Source organism: Protopterus annectens, chromosome 13.part0 (assembly GCF_019279795.1).
Source record: "Protopterus annectens isolate FY-2018-M chromosome 13.part0, PAN1.0, whole genome shotgun sequence".
Classification (NCBI taxonomy): Eukaryota; Metazoa; Chordata; order Ceratodontiformes; family Protopteridae; genus Protopterus; species Protopterus annectens.
Window position 1 is genome coordinate 116,965,756 of NC_056747.1, and position 15,626 is coordinate 116,981,381.

The window sequence follows — 15,626 nt, forward strand, 5'->3', positions numbered from 1 at the left end:
CTTGTTAATGGTTAAAATGCTCCAAATGCTCCCCAAAGCCCATACATGTCATACATTTTGGATTAATTCAACAGCTCCATGTTCTACAGACTTCAAAAAGATATAGTACTGTCTCTGCACTTGGCTTGTATATCTATATGAAGTTGTCAAAAAACGTGACTAGTGAAACTAAGCTATGTATCTGCGCACGAAGGGTTTACTTCCACTTCAGACTGGATGAAACCAATCGATGTTCGGCAGAAACATGAAAGTCTTGTCCCTTTGACCTCTGAAAACAGCAGCTGTAAAATAAGTCACTTCTCAACAGTATCAGGAGGGCTTTGAAACAACTACTGCGCGATCAATGCGTGCGCATGCTAACACTTTACAAGTGTGATAACAGAAAAGTACCATGAAACCTTACTCTAGCAAAGTTGCTCAGTCAAAATGCACCGATAACTACCCACCTTACAACAGCATATCTACCCTTTGCACACCAATACTCCACTATTTACAACACTTGCATTCATCTGAACACAATTTGATGAGATTTACCACACTAATCTACAATACACACAGCTGCAGCTCGGTATGTGGATATGCATATTATAAGTATTTGACTCAGTCAAATCAAGCTACAACAAATTTATAAGGTCAAAACCACCACTACAATGAAATTACAAGACAAATTACAAACTGTAAAGAGTACAAACATAAAAAGAAAATAAACAAAGTTTTTTTGTAGGAAGCAGCGCAACTTTTATCCTAATATCCTACAACCTCTGCACTATATGGGGGACACACCTTAAATATATGTCAAATGCATGATCAGGCAAACAGGCAAAAGACATCAAAAAAAAAAAAAAAAAACATTTATAGTGCAAGTTTCTACATCAGTCATTACAAGAAGAGAGTGATTACAGACTAAAGCGACACTATAAAATACATACTTCATATATATCAACCATGTATAAGAAATAGCACAGTGGTTCAGCACCAAACATTGGAGTGAATCTCAAAGTTGTCAACCAGTTTTGGTCCATATCCTACACACACGAACTAAACCCCATTCAAAGTGGCAAATGCTAGTGTATGTGCACGTGTAGTTATACATACATGCGTGCACACACACTAGAAAAACACATGGAATCACATTAAATCAAGCTTCTTGAACTGAACGCAGACAGGGTGAAAGTGACAATCCAACAAATCAGTGTTATGGGAAAGCTTCAGAGAAGCATCTATTTAACATATGTCCTAAAAACGTACATCTTCATTAATGATAGAACTGATTATAGATGGTTAAGGTTTTACCCACACAAGCGGACACAAAATGTGTTATGACAGAACCGCTCTTACTGTAGTAACAAGTCAAAACATTACAATTTCTACAACATAATGACATACCATACTGCACAATTTTAATTTCAAGAAATAACCATTTCTCCTACTACCAAAATATAGCTTAAAGTACACTAAATCATAAGATCCAAATGCTGGAGAGGCACAGAACTCCACTGCCCCAACCCATAACTGCATAGTAACATGCAAATATCTTCTACTGTGGAAGACACAATGAAACATAAGAATAACTCGTATATTACTAACCACATAAGCCTTAAATTCTTGTGCTCACAAACCAAATTGTTTGCGGAATAACATTACTAATTTCACTTACTTCCATTTCCCAAAATCATGAACTGCTACTCTAAGATTTTTTTTACGGCACCATTTACCCCACTTTGCTAGACTGTGGCTGAAAGGGGGCTACAAACAGCCCACTGAACTTAATGGAATACCACAACACTTTACTATGAGGCCAAAATCATCTGGGCAATGCATTCATTTTTTAGTGAGACAGCTCCTGCAAATTGATCGCAACTTCAAGTTGACTTATTTATTTTATTGCATTTGTTTACCGGGAAAGTCCTCTGGGCCTAAGAGTCCATTTTCAGTGGAGACCCTGGGAGAAAAGCTTCACAGAGATACAGAAAAAATATAAACATTAGTACAGAAGTAGAAACAGTGTTACAGATAGTAAACATAATGATATATACATAAAAGCAGGAATCTAGTTTGTTTGATTACAGTAATAGATACAGAAAATATACATTAAAGCAGAATTCGATGAATTCAGACTGGTATAAACAGAGGTATATTAATCAGTATTATTGTACCAGTATCAACAAATAAAGATAAAATAAATATGGAGAAAGTATCATCAGTCACTAGGAGCAAAAAAGACGCAGTTTAGTAATCATGTAAGGAGAGTGAAGAGGTTAGGTTATAGGAGCAGGAACATAGCCAGGACGAGTTGAAATGATTTTTCAGTATTTGTTTGAAGGTGGTGGTGCTGCCTGTGTTTCTTATACAAGGTGGAAGCGAGCTCCATAGTTCGGTGAAGGAATAGAGGAGTTGACCAGCAGTAAGGTGGGCTTATCTACTTTTAGGTAGATGATTTTCAGATCTTAGATGCCTGCTGGGATGGTATTTGGCAAGTAGAGTGGAGACAGCAGTATAGTCTGTGGGTCTGTACATTATTTTGTGCACAGTAGGGTGAATGAGAGATGATGGGGGAATTCCAGCCACCCTGTTTCAGTGACTTACAGTGGTGGGATGAGAATTTGGCCTCGATGGCAAATTTTGCTATTCTGTTGTAACACATAGCAAGTTTGGATTCTGTAGAATTTTGGATATTAGTGAGGAGAGGGACACCATAAAGGAGAGGTTACATGTGCAGAAAAGCCTTCTTTGATCAACTCTTTCAATCAATTCCCAGTCATAGATGGACTTCCCCCATTAATCCCAAAATTGTCAATGCAGTGGTTGCATTTTCATACAGGAGAACAGAACATGGACACACAAGCAGCAAGTGGAGCAAGAAAGGCAAAGAAGCTACTCTGCTTCCCCAAAAAGGCCGAAGATTGGTACTATCAAGTCACTTTTGTCACTGCCCCACCCATAACAATTACTAGACTCTTATTCCTTACCACAGGCATCCCTATTCATCCAATTCACTGTCTGCAAAGGCAAAAAGAAGCAATGTGCAGTTTTTACATCTCAAGCATTTATTTAAATGGGACAGACAGGCACAGTTCTTGATATGTAGCACACTAACTAGCTCATATTAATTTCTGGGTGATGCTCGAACATGTGAAACATACAAATGGGAATTCAACCGCAAATCACTAAAGTTTGAAAGTTCTAAGATCAAGACAGCCATACTTAGTAGTATTCCCCTTACACTAAAGTGCAGAAACCTCAGACAGACTGGTGCTAAAGGAACGGGAGTGTAAGGAGAGCAGGCAGGGTGGAAAAGTCACCCTGCAAAAACAGTTGCAGTTTGCACCATATAACCAGTCTCAACTACTGTCACAGCAATAAAATAAATACTGCTTTAAAACGTAATTAGCCATATTAAAAAATTACAAGGCTAAAAATCGACAGTAGTCTAAGCAAATGCAATATGGATATCTCAACAGTAATTCCGTCCACACAGGACCCCCTTTTCTCCATTTTTACACATGGGGTTAGGGTGTCACTTCCAACAGTGACAATCTACAGCCAAAGGTCACACCGCCAGGTGACCGGCCCTGCCACGGTTCTTCCACACCACACACACTCAAATCTACAGCCAATTTAGAGTGCCCAATCCACCTAATGCATGTCTTTGCAATGTGGGAGGAAACTAGATCACCTGGAGGAAACCCACACAAACAAAGGACATGCAGACACCACAGAGAAGCCAAACAAGAACCATTATGCATAGGACTTAGGATTGAAGGTTACACCAACATAGCAACCTGCTTTGTGAGAATAAAATGAAAATTAGTTAACTAAATTGCTGGAAATTTTTTTCTGCATCCTGTACAAAGCCTGTAGAAAGATACTAATACTGGTAAGCCTTGAAATGGGCAGCGGGACTCTGGAGACATGAGCTATCATATTAGTCAATTCTGCTACCCAATTTATATATTTTACTAAAGCAGAGAGTCTATACAAGCTACAATGACAGACCAGAAGTAACTAGTTCTACAACCACTAAAATGTACTGTGTACCATCCCATCTGCAGAGATACAAACAAGTATTAAGAGATTTGCATACTCTCCAAAATGACCCAAACTTATGAAAGAAATATGCATTTGGTTTAAAGGGTTCAGAATTGTGCAGTGCACAATACATGCCATGTACACATGCTTACACTGAGCTCTGCAGCAAAGTATGAAGATGGAAAGGTACACAGCAGGGCCCTTCCCAGGGACAGCACAGATCTACTACAACGTAATACTGTTTAGATGCTCTGGTGGCCCAGCTATACTAAGAGGACGACTGACATGTGCAAAGGCCTCACCACACAGCAACAGGTCAACAGCAGATTTCATGGCATTATTAAAAAAAAAACACATGGTATACAATTGCACTCTAGTCTCGACACAGCTTGCAGAATTAGGCAACGCTCAATACACAATTAACAATTTTTGCCTACCTAAACACATCTGCAACTTATTACCCAGTCAGACTGACATTTGTCTAGATACATTACACAGGCCTACCACAGCACAAGTAATATGATGTATACAACAGGTGTTGGCTGATAAAACTTATGCAGCATTAGACAACTCAAGCAATGAGGAAAACGTTCAGTCTGTAAACACTCTTACACTTTGTTTACATTATGTACAGACCTCTACATACACACCCCAAGCTATGTTCCATGCATTTTAGTCACTGCTGAATACAACTGTTTGGTTGGTCTCTGTTATGTTCAGGAGCCAGAACTGCTATATGCAAACATCTGTGCTGCATGCCAGCTGTGACACTGGGTATTAAGTGAACAGATCCTGACTTTAAGGCTGCTATCAGCACCGTCAAATATACATTATGATAACTGTGCCCATGGCCAATACGCTCCACTACCCCATATATTACAAAGGACATTCTTGCACGATCTATGCTGAAACACACTAAAGCAGTCAGCACAGCTGACAATCTCCATGGAAACAGCACACAAGTAATTCACACAATGTACTACGTTTCTGACTTGTAAAGTTATCAATGGCTGTAATAACATTCAGTTAGAGTAAAAATCCACAATGCTACAAAACACCCCACAACCAATATATGCTTAAATGAACATGCCTTTGCTGGCCACTTTGTATTTTCTTTGCCAACCCAAATGGACTAACCTATGCCAACCCAAATGGACTAACCTATGAAAACTTGAAGCAGAACATCGAAGAGAAGAGGAATTCTGAGACACCCCCCCCCTCAAAATCTATATCCACCTAAGCTACCATCTACACAGGCAGATGAAACCTTGGTTTACTCACCTGAATAACACCGCTGGAGTGCAGCACTACAGGGCCAGTATCGGAAATAGAACTAAATGCCTTCTAATCTTCCAAGCATAGCTTAAGTGTGCCAACCACTACTGACACAGATGCACACTACATAAAACTCAGTTTTCTGTACACAAACCCTCACCGATTATCAACATATGAACATCTGCTACCTACAATGCAATAACCCAGTAAGCGGCCCACAATCTGTGTACTAACAACAAAACATCCTTTCTTTTGGGGGGGGGGGGGGCACTGTTCATCTTTACACTGTGGCGAGATAGCAAATCAAAAATGCAGACAGCACAAATACCAGAATTTTGTGCTAACCCTTGTGACTGCTGTACACTGGTACAACAGCAGAAAAGGCCTTCACACTGCTAAAAAAAACAGCACTGTAGAGAAGATAAACTCCTAGTCACCCGTTTGCACGGATGCATGCTTAACGACTGCCAGCTATACCCGACTAACAGCAATACTGGTGCATTCTCTCAGTTTCAATAATATAATTTGTCTAGTTGACTAGTAAATATAAGGTACACCCACTGTAAACTATACAACCTACATTATACTTTCAAAGCAGCATGCACAGATCTATTACACGGGAACAACAATGTGCAAGAAATCAGTGGGACCACAGGATACCAAGTCAAACACAAGTTAACAATTACCACTTAAATGTTAAGGGGTGGCAAGAACTTTAATAGTGTTCACCTCCCAAATCAAGCGGGGTTGTACTTGATATAACTGTGTAAATTTGTCTACCCATTCAAAGTTAACCTTAAACGTAGCCAAAGCAGTAGTAGTATTTTTTTTTTACCTGTGGTGGACAACTCCATAAACTAGAAATGCATGAAGTAGAGAAACTAATCATACATGTCATTTATATAAAGTTGTCCCTATTGCTGCTTCTAGAGCTTCTGGCTTTGCCAAGAAACAGGAGGAAAAACAGAAATGAGCCTTTCACGGCTCAAAGAGAAAGAACGATCAATTCAGTAAAGAAAGTAGGCTACTAAGTCACATTAATAATCTGGAGAGGTGAGGAATCCAAGGTCTAATTTTATTGGTTATATGCTCTGAGCTAGTGCAAAATAGCACAAGATAAACTGAGTCCACTGATATTGCCAACATCCTGGCAGATCTTCACCCCCAAAAGGGCCCACAACAATACCAGAAAAGTGTAGTGCCCCAGAAATCACAGACGCACAGGTGAAAACAGCCCCTTCAAAAACCAAAAGCACAGCGTCAATGGGGCCAGATGGTGTCCCAGGCTGCATCTTGCACGAACTAACCCCCCCCTAAATACACTGTTCAACCTCAGCCTCTCCACAGGCTACATGCCCATAGAATGGCACACAGCAACGGTTATTCCACTCCACAAAGGCGGGACCACAACTGACCCTGGTAACTATTGCCCCATAAGCCTGACTAGCCTGGTCTGCAAGGCTATGGAGTGCATCATCGTGGAACTCGTTAAAGACATTGGGAACTTCCAAACACTTGACCCGACCCAGTTCGGCTTTAAGGGCAGATCATGCCTACTAAACCTGGTTGACTTTGAGACAGTCACCAAGGCCATAGATGAGGGGAAGTTAGTTCACACAGCCTACCTTGACCTCGCCAAGGCTTTTGACAGGAATTATAGAAAAACTCACCAGCCTGAGCATAAACCCCTACGTCACGAGATGGGTTGCCAACTGGCTTACAGACAGAACTCACACGGTAAGAACAGCGGGCTCCCAGTCACAGGTGGTGTCCCACAAGGCACGGTCCTGGGACCCCTAGTGTTCAGCATATAGTTCTCAGAAGTACAGGCAAACACAGGACGACTATGGCTAACCAAGTTCACCAATGACTGCAAACTGGGAGCCATAAATGACTCACCGGCTGACAGACATTCTCCAAAAGGTCCTAACTGGGACGAACACCTGGTGTCAAAGTCATGGTCTCAAGGTAAATGCCAAAAAATGCATAGTCATCCCGTTTGGGAACACCCATGAATTACCACATAGGTGGCAGCCCCCTTAATACAGAAGAGGTAATAAGAGATCTGGGGAGCCAGGGAGATAGTACTCTCTCCTTTGACAATCATATTGCCAAAGAAGTTAGGAAATCCTTCTATGTAGCCCATCTAATTACTAAAGGGTTCGCATCTAGAGGTTATAATGCCCCTACACTCGTCACTCACTCATCAGACGCATCTAGAGGTTATAGTGCCCCATACACTCGTCACTCACTCATCAGACCCATCATAGAGTTCATAGGTTGGTACTAGGCTATCAGCCCTAGGGCCTATACAAGCCTAGCCATAACAATTCCCTGGCTATTTCTTCCCACACTATTTACTTCCCTGGACCCCTGTCTAGCAGGGCGACCGACGTGACCCCGGGGTGAATTTCCTCTCTCCCATCCAATCGTCAAGGTTCCTTTTGAAGAGGACCAAAGAAGCACTCTGCTTGACATGCATGGGCAATCTATTCCAGAGTCTGGGGAGTCTCTGGGTCAGGAACCTAACCCTCCAGCATGTTTTGTTTATTGTGATGACAAGGTTAAGATCCCTGGATCTCCAAACACCATTACATTGGGCGACTTCAACTACCCAAACATAGACTGGGAGCATTACTCTAGCTCCAACACCCTAGCCCAAAGGTTCCTAGAATTTATAAACTCAAATGCTATGGAACATCTTGTTACCACTCCCAGAAGAGGGGGAAAACATACTGGACCTGCTCATCACTAACATGGGGACTCTATGCTCCAGACCAGAAGTGTATCCCTCACTGGTAAGATCAGACCATAAACTAATCTCACTGGATATTCACATCCCGACCCCACGCCTGCCCAGAAAACCACAGTGAAAAACTTCTCTAAAGCAAATTTCACACTCCTCAAAACCGAGGTGGAATCTTTCAAAGCCCCCGGGCCTGTGGAAAATACAGCCCAGACCGCAGAATCCTTCATAAACGCATTCTATGAACACCTTCAGGAATGCATGGATCATGCGATCCCAAATAAAACCAAGACCCAATCCTCCAAAGGCAGACGTCCTGTCTGGTGGACCCCAGCCATAAACAAACTATACAACAGAAGGAGGAAGCTACTAAATGATAGAACAAAATCCCAAAAAGGGAAGGCATCACTGATCAGTATTAGCAAAAAACTACGGGCACTCATAAAATTGTCTAAGGCCAGCTTCGAGAGACAAATTGCACAGGACACTGAGGATAATCACAAGGCTTTCTTTAGTTATGTTAGGAACCTGGGTGGTAATTCCCAGATATGCTCAGAATTAGTTCAAAATGACAAAAAATACACTTAACCCACAGACATTGCCAACATCCTAGCTGACAGGTTCAGCGCAAACTTCTCTCCCCCCCCTCCCCACCAAAAGGGCAAATATCTATCCCAGCAGAGTGCTGCCCCCCTGACATCTCAGATGCTCAGGTAAGAGCCGCCCTCTCCAAAGCAAAAACACACAGCATCAATGGGACCAGACGGTGTCCCGGCTGCGGCCTACATGAACTCCAAGAAGAGCTAAACCCAAACATAAAACTACAGGATATGTGCCCAAAGAGTGGCGTACAGCAACAGTGGTCCCTCTCCATAAAGGTGGTGCCTCAACGGATCCTGGAAACCATCGCCCCATAAGCCTGACTAGCTTGGTCTGCAAAGCTATGGAAAGGATCATCATGGACATCATAAATAAAGATATTGGGGACCTACAGACACTGGATCCTACCCAGTTTGGCTTTGTTAAGGACAGATCCTGCCTCTTAAACCTGGTTGATTTCTTTGAAACAGTCACCAAGGCCATTGACAAGGGGAAGGTGGTCCACACAGCCTACCTGGACCTCGCAAAAGCCTTCGATACAATACCACACTCTGGCATTACAGATAAGCTCACCAGCTTAAATATAAACCCCTATGTCACTGGATGGATTGCAAACTGGTTCAAGGACAGAACCCACATGGTTAAAATTGCTGGAGCCATGTCAGACTCCAAACCAGTTACAAGTGCTGTCCCACAAGGCTCAGTCCTGGGACCTCTCTTGTTCAGTATATATTTCTCGGAGGTACAGGCCAACACGGAAGGACTGTGGCTGACCAAGTTCGCAGATGACTGCAAACTGGGCGCCATAATCGACTCTCCAGCCGACACAAGCATCCTCCAAAAGGGCCTCATAGAAACAGACAACTGCTGCCAGAGCCATGGCCTCAAGCTAAATGCCAAAAAGTGTATAGTCATCTCCTTTGGCAAAAACAAAGTGCCCACAAATTACCACATAGGTGGTAATCCATTAAGTACAGAAGAAGTAATTGGGGACCCAAGTTGATAGCAATCTCTCATTTGACAACCACGTGGCCAAAGTGGTTAGAAAAACATTTTATATAGCCCACCTAATCATGAAGGGATTCACATCTAGATCAGGGGAAGGTCATCGTGCCTCTTTACTCATCCCTCATCAGGCCCATAATTGAGTACAATGCCCCTTTTGGGATGTACCTTACCAGACACCTGCAGCAACTGGAAGACCCCAAAAGTACCTCACCAAGAGGATCAAAGGGCTCAAACAGATGCCATATGCTGCCCGGTTAAAGAAACTCCAGCTCTACTCAGTGGCACACCGCCTGTTCAGAGGCGATCTGTGCCGGACGTATAAAGCCATGTCCAACCAGGAATTAATGGACATGCCGCACCTCAGAAAATCCAAATCCCATCGAACTACGCGCTTGAGAGACTTGAACCTCAGCAGTCAAATAAATAGGACATGCTGGAGGGACAGATTCATAACCCAGAGGCTCCCTTCACTCTGGAATAAAATCCCAGTCCAGGTTAGGCAGAGTCCCTCATTGATTCTCTTCAAGAGGAATCTTGATGAGTGGATGGGAGATCGTAGGTTTACCCCGGGTATCACTTCTGTGTCACTGTTAGACAGAGGCACAGTATACTAACCTCGAAAAAGGGCATAGCAAACTAAATTTAAAATGGGTGGCGAAAGCCAAACACATTCTGGCCAGGCTTATAAATGCCCTAGGGCAGATAGCATAGTATGAACCTATGGAGCGTGTGTCTCTGAGGGATTGGGATTTCTTTAAGTGTAGCATGTCCAACAGCTCTGGGTTTGACATGGCCTTGTATGTTAAGCAAAGATCGCCTCAAAGTAGACTATATGTAACAGAGTACAGCTGGAGTTTTTTTAAGGCCCCATTTGGGATGTACCTCACAAGACACTTCCAAACAGCTGGAAAGACCACAAAAGTACCTCACCAAGAGAATTACTGGTCTCAAACATATGTCCTATGCAGCCCGACTGGAAAAACTCCAGCTGTACTCAGTGGTATATCGCTTACTCAAAGGTGATCTCTGCCAGACTTACAAAGCCATAACCAAGTCATTGGACATGCTCCACCTAAAGAAATCCAAGGCACTGCGAGCCACTCGCTCTAGTGAGCTAAACCTCACCACAACAACAAATAGAACATGCTGGAGGGATCGGTTCCTATCACAAGAGACTCCCCATGCTTTGGACCAAAATTCCTAACTACATTAGGCAGAGCTCCTCACTACCACTCTTCCAAGAGAAAACTTGATGAGTGGACGGGTAACAGAAAATACACCCCTGGGATCACTTCATTGGCTGCTCTTGACAGAGGCTCAGTTAATTAATCAATGGGGAGATGAAAGCTAACACACACTGGCTAGGCTTATAAATGCGCTCGGGCAGATAGCCTAGTACCTACCTATGAACCTATAAATCTCTGGGCCCCTTCCAGCAGAGCAATATGCTAGGTTCTGCACATACCAAAGGGACACTGCCCACTTATTTGTTTAGAAATCTGGGGCTGGATTGAGGAAGGGACTACTGCCCTCCCCCCATACATGAACCGCCAAAAAATCTTAAACAAAAGATAAAATGTTCACTTCACAGTTCAAACCAGTCTCGTTCCATTTCAGCTGCTGAACTCTTGGTGTGAGAGGACCAGCTGCCTTCCACAACCTGCCAGACACTTCAATTCCACAAAATTAAATGTTAATACACTCCATTTACATACAAAAGTAGCAAAGCCTAGGGTTGATAATTGCAATAAAAACATATATAGCTACATGTACACTGAAATAGCAAATGGAAACAATGAAACCATACATTTTGTGGTGCTTTAACAGGGCAACTTTTTTCTTCCATTTTAACAAAAGCTAATCTTTATGACAACTGCAGTGGTGTGCTTCCAGGTCATGTAATTGGCAGGTGTGGTTATATTTGGTGGAGTTTGCTACTTACTAGACAATCTATGGGTTATTATTCTCCACATGTGATGTGAAATGCTTAATACATAGTACAGACCTCCATTCCTCGCACCCACCAATACTTTCACCATCCTACAATCAAAGCACAACGATCAATAGAAAAACTCCCACTCTACTTTGGCCCTTCAAACCCATTGCCTGGCCCACATTCTTCTAGCCAGTGGGAAGCCAATTAAACTGTCACATTCTTGGGGGTCCCCACTAATATTTGGAGCTTCTCAGTTATACACACACATAGTTTGCGTATCTTTGGTCGTTTCCACTTAAGTGACATTCTGAAGGGAATTTGGTAGACAGCATGCAAGAGCACCACCACTGAGGAATCTCAGTTATAATACGCATCCTTCATTCTCACACACAATACTCACAGATATGCATATGCTGTCCAACAAAATCTACCCAACATGAAAAAGTGCACTGAAACTTCTGGTCTTGTGTAGAGGGCTGTTGCCACCCCCCCCCCCCAACCACCACTTTCAATATACGTCTGAAACGGTCTCGATACATTACTTTGCGCATAGGACAGCCACAAATAAATATAAGAATAAAATACCTTCAGAACTTATTCTGGAAGGCTCGGGTACTCTGATTAGGAGGAAAGGCTTACGCGCAGCATGACAGTGAATGGAACAAGGAATTACAGATTTATTTTGAGTTAACAAGTCTAACGTGAATAGTAGAGGGCTGCCGCTCCCTCAAAAAAAATAAATAAATAAATCAGGCAAATCGGATGTGATCAGTACTCAAATATAAGGGTATACTGAATGCACATGGAAGACAGCAGTGGGCGTGGCTTCTCCGAGCACCTTAGGGAAAGGAAAACGCACTTCAATACAACCATTTTCACTTATTACGACTATACAACACCGCTCTTAAACTAGTTTTTTTTTTTTTTTTTGCAGTTGTACTTAAAACTGACATCTACCCACTATATACTTTTGCACAGCTCATCCATACTCAACTTCAAGTCTTTAGCTCTAATTCCATCGCTTTTCTATTTTGCCCAAACGCTTTCCTTTATTCTTCTGAACCTAACCGGGTCTCCTCCGATTAGCGCTCTATCCCAGTCAACCAATTAAAAACAACATCCATAACAAAACACGCCCCCATACTGACAGCAACAGAACTGCCATCCCCTTAGCACAGAAGTTCTACCCTCCTCCGCTTGCTCAACACATAAATATGAACTCCCCAAGTTTTAAAGTAAGGTTTTACACCAAGTAAAAACATGGACAAATCTAGGATCATTGCTTGCGCACCCGTTATTGGAACACTCTTAACCGCCCACATCCCCCCTTGTGCTTAAGAAAACAACTTTCTAAATCGGCGTGATCAGTGAAAAATAATGCAATCTCTGCAATTCTACAACCTGGACAGCTAAAGTTGAACACTTTTACACCAGTAAATATACATCATTGGCAAAAATTCTACTCCAACCCCATTAAAAAAAGTCACACCTTTTTTCTTTGTTTTCAATACAGCAGCATTTAGGTATAACAAGAACAAAAAATATAATAAACGAAACAGTGTAACGCAACTAACAAATAACCTCACTGCAACATGATCGCAACACTGGTTACTAACCCAAACACCAATCACGGCCCTAAGCATTCCCTCCTGCCCCACGCCACAGCTCTTTGTGATGTTTCTTACAAGAGAATTTCAAATAAGGGACATTTCACACAGAGTAGTACTAGGATACTACCACTACCTAACCCCATCACTCCAATGTTCGCAGCTCCGCTACGCTTTCACCCACTACACATACAACTGGTTAGTTGTAAAAACACAGGCCCAGGCTGCGATGCGCGGCCTACTTCTACCAATAGAGCATGGCCTTTTCAACGTCGATATAATTTCGCCACGTCCAATCTTTATCTAAACACCAAACCAAATATCACCTTACCGCGTAACCTGCGTTATACTCCGTGGTGACGGATGACGTTGACCGACTGAGAGGTACAAATTTAATAAAAGCTGTAAAAAAGCGAAGGCAGTTCTACCGTACAGTAGTACCTAAACACTCGGTAAGCCGGCGCGTAGCAGAAGTAGAACGCTCCGCCTACAGCATTATACCATTCAACGACTTTCAACATCTATTACTGTCATTGGTCAGCTTCAGTGCCAGTCAATGAGTAGTCTGCATTCCATATGTGGACATAACCGATTTCCTATTGATGTTGTCAATCTAAGGGTCTACATAGTTACCAGAAGTAAAATGTGATTAGTTGTCCTTAAAATCATTTTTTCTTTATTTGTTAAAGAATGTTGAGTAAGAACGATTGAGGTACAAGGTGCAGATAAGTAATTGGCTATGCGCTTGTACCTCAAATACTATGATATCGTACCTCAACAGTTACCCTTGCTCATCTTAGTTACCGAAGTTCTTAACAAAGTGAGACCTAAGGGGACTATATCTTGTTAAATAAATACGCTAAGCATATACAGAAATGTCATACACCAGACTGCATAATGTAATATGGGAAAAGCTACCTCTGTGAAAAATAAGTAAGCTTTCATTTATGTGATCCTCTACTCTGATTTTAAAGGCGGGACCAATGCTATGATGTTTTTAATGCTCAGAGATTGAGAAAGGTATATGCGACTACTGTATTTATGTAAACATTATCCCTAGAACTCGGTTGGAATGAGAAGTATGTCACTTTATGGCAGGCCTATAACTATATAAAGTAAGTGAAACTGATGGGCAATGGTTTCTTCTTCTGGTAGGAAATTATGTAAACATAGGTTTGGACAGTGAATGCAGCTGGCTTGGCTTGCAGCAGAAGTTTTACGTAGATATTTGCACACCTTTGTAGAATAATTTTTTGGGTCCGAATGGATGGAGACATAAGTCAGTAAGCAAAGGAGAGTAGTGTTGCTGAAATTGAATTAATCCTCAGGTCTTGGTGAGTACCTTCACGAGGTGGACCCTGTTTTTCACAAAATCTCACAAGGATGACACTGATATATAGATTGTATTTAAATAGCATATATCATGGACAGAAGTAGGACAAAAATTAAAAAAAAGATAGCTGGGTGCACAAGACCCAGGAAAAAAAGTGCCAATCCTAGTTGGCACATTGGTGCCAGGACTGGAAACTGGAAAAATGACAAGTGTAGAATCCTCAAAATACAGAAACATTCCTACAATGGGGCCAGGTCAAGGAGGAGGAAGCCCCACCCCCCTTGTTATAGAAGGAAGCAGCAGTCCACAAAAACTGATAGGCCAAAGAAGAGCGATAAAGATGATAGCGTGGACTATTGAGGATAAGAAGGAAATTATTACGCAAAAAGCACAGAATTTCCAGACACAATATATACAAAAAGATTAAGAGAGAAATTAGAGAAAAGAAAAATACTTCCACAAGAAAAACTGTCAGAAGCCTCAAATAAAATTTTGTGTTTGTTAATACAACAGATTTGTGAAAAACATTGGGCCAGATTCAGGAAGGCTTACACGGAGTTCAAGAGTAGTGTAAGCCTCCGTGTAAGCCTCCCGATTCAGGAACAGCCCAAACCTCCGTGTAAGAGACAGCTTACACGGACTGGGCATGGAAATGCTCGATACCTCATTTGCAGCTGAAAGATATGCAAATGAGGTATCTGAGCGATCCAAGAAGCCCAAACCAGTCCGTGTAACGGACGTGTTAGCTGCAGAAATGTACTCAGCTGACAACTGAGTACATTTCGGCAAAAATGAAAACGGAGCTATGTCAGCTCCAAATAAAGGGTGCATATGTTTCATTAAGCATGCCAATGGCCAAATATATGGCCATTGGCATGAAAAAGTGTTGCAAAAATATTATAAATAACTTTTTTTTTTCCGTGGGATTATGATGTTTAACTGCAGCGCACACCCACGCAAACGGGGTGCGCTAACTAAAACTGAAAACCGAAGCTTATAAGCCCACAATTGTGGGATTTATGTATTACATGGAATGTCAATGGAGGGACTTGCAGACCAAAAACAATATGGCCTCCGTTTATTGGTTGTCAA

At 42.1% G+C, this 15,626-nt stretch overlaps 1 protein-coding gene across 3 annotated transcripts in view; it reads right to left on the reverse strand.

Annotated features, from left to right (window-relative positions):
- The window catches only part of ELAVL1 (ELAV like RNA binding protein 1), a 1,128,619-nt gene extending 1,114,932 nt beyond the window's left edge, over positions 1 to 13,687 (reverse strand). Inside the window, exon 1 of one of the 3 annotated variants that reach the window (XM_044090690.1) lies at positions 13,533 to 13,685. The gene's annotated coding sequence lies outside the window, so the exon portion shown is untranslated. Of the gene's footprint in view, positions 1 to 13,532 lie in introns of all 3 variants that reach the window. The other 2 variants (XM_044090688.1, XM_044090689.1) reach the window with 2 other exon arrangements.
- Between the last annotated feature and the right edge of the window lie 1,939 nt (positions 13,688 to 15,626).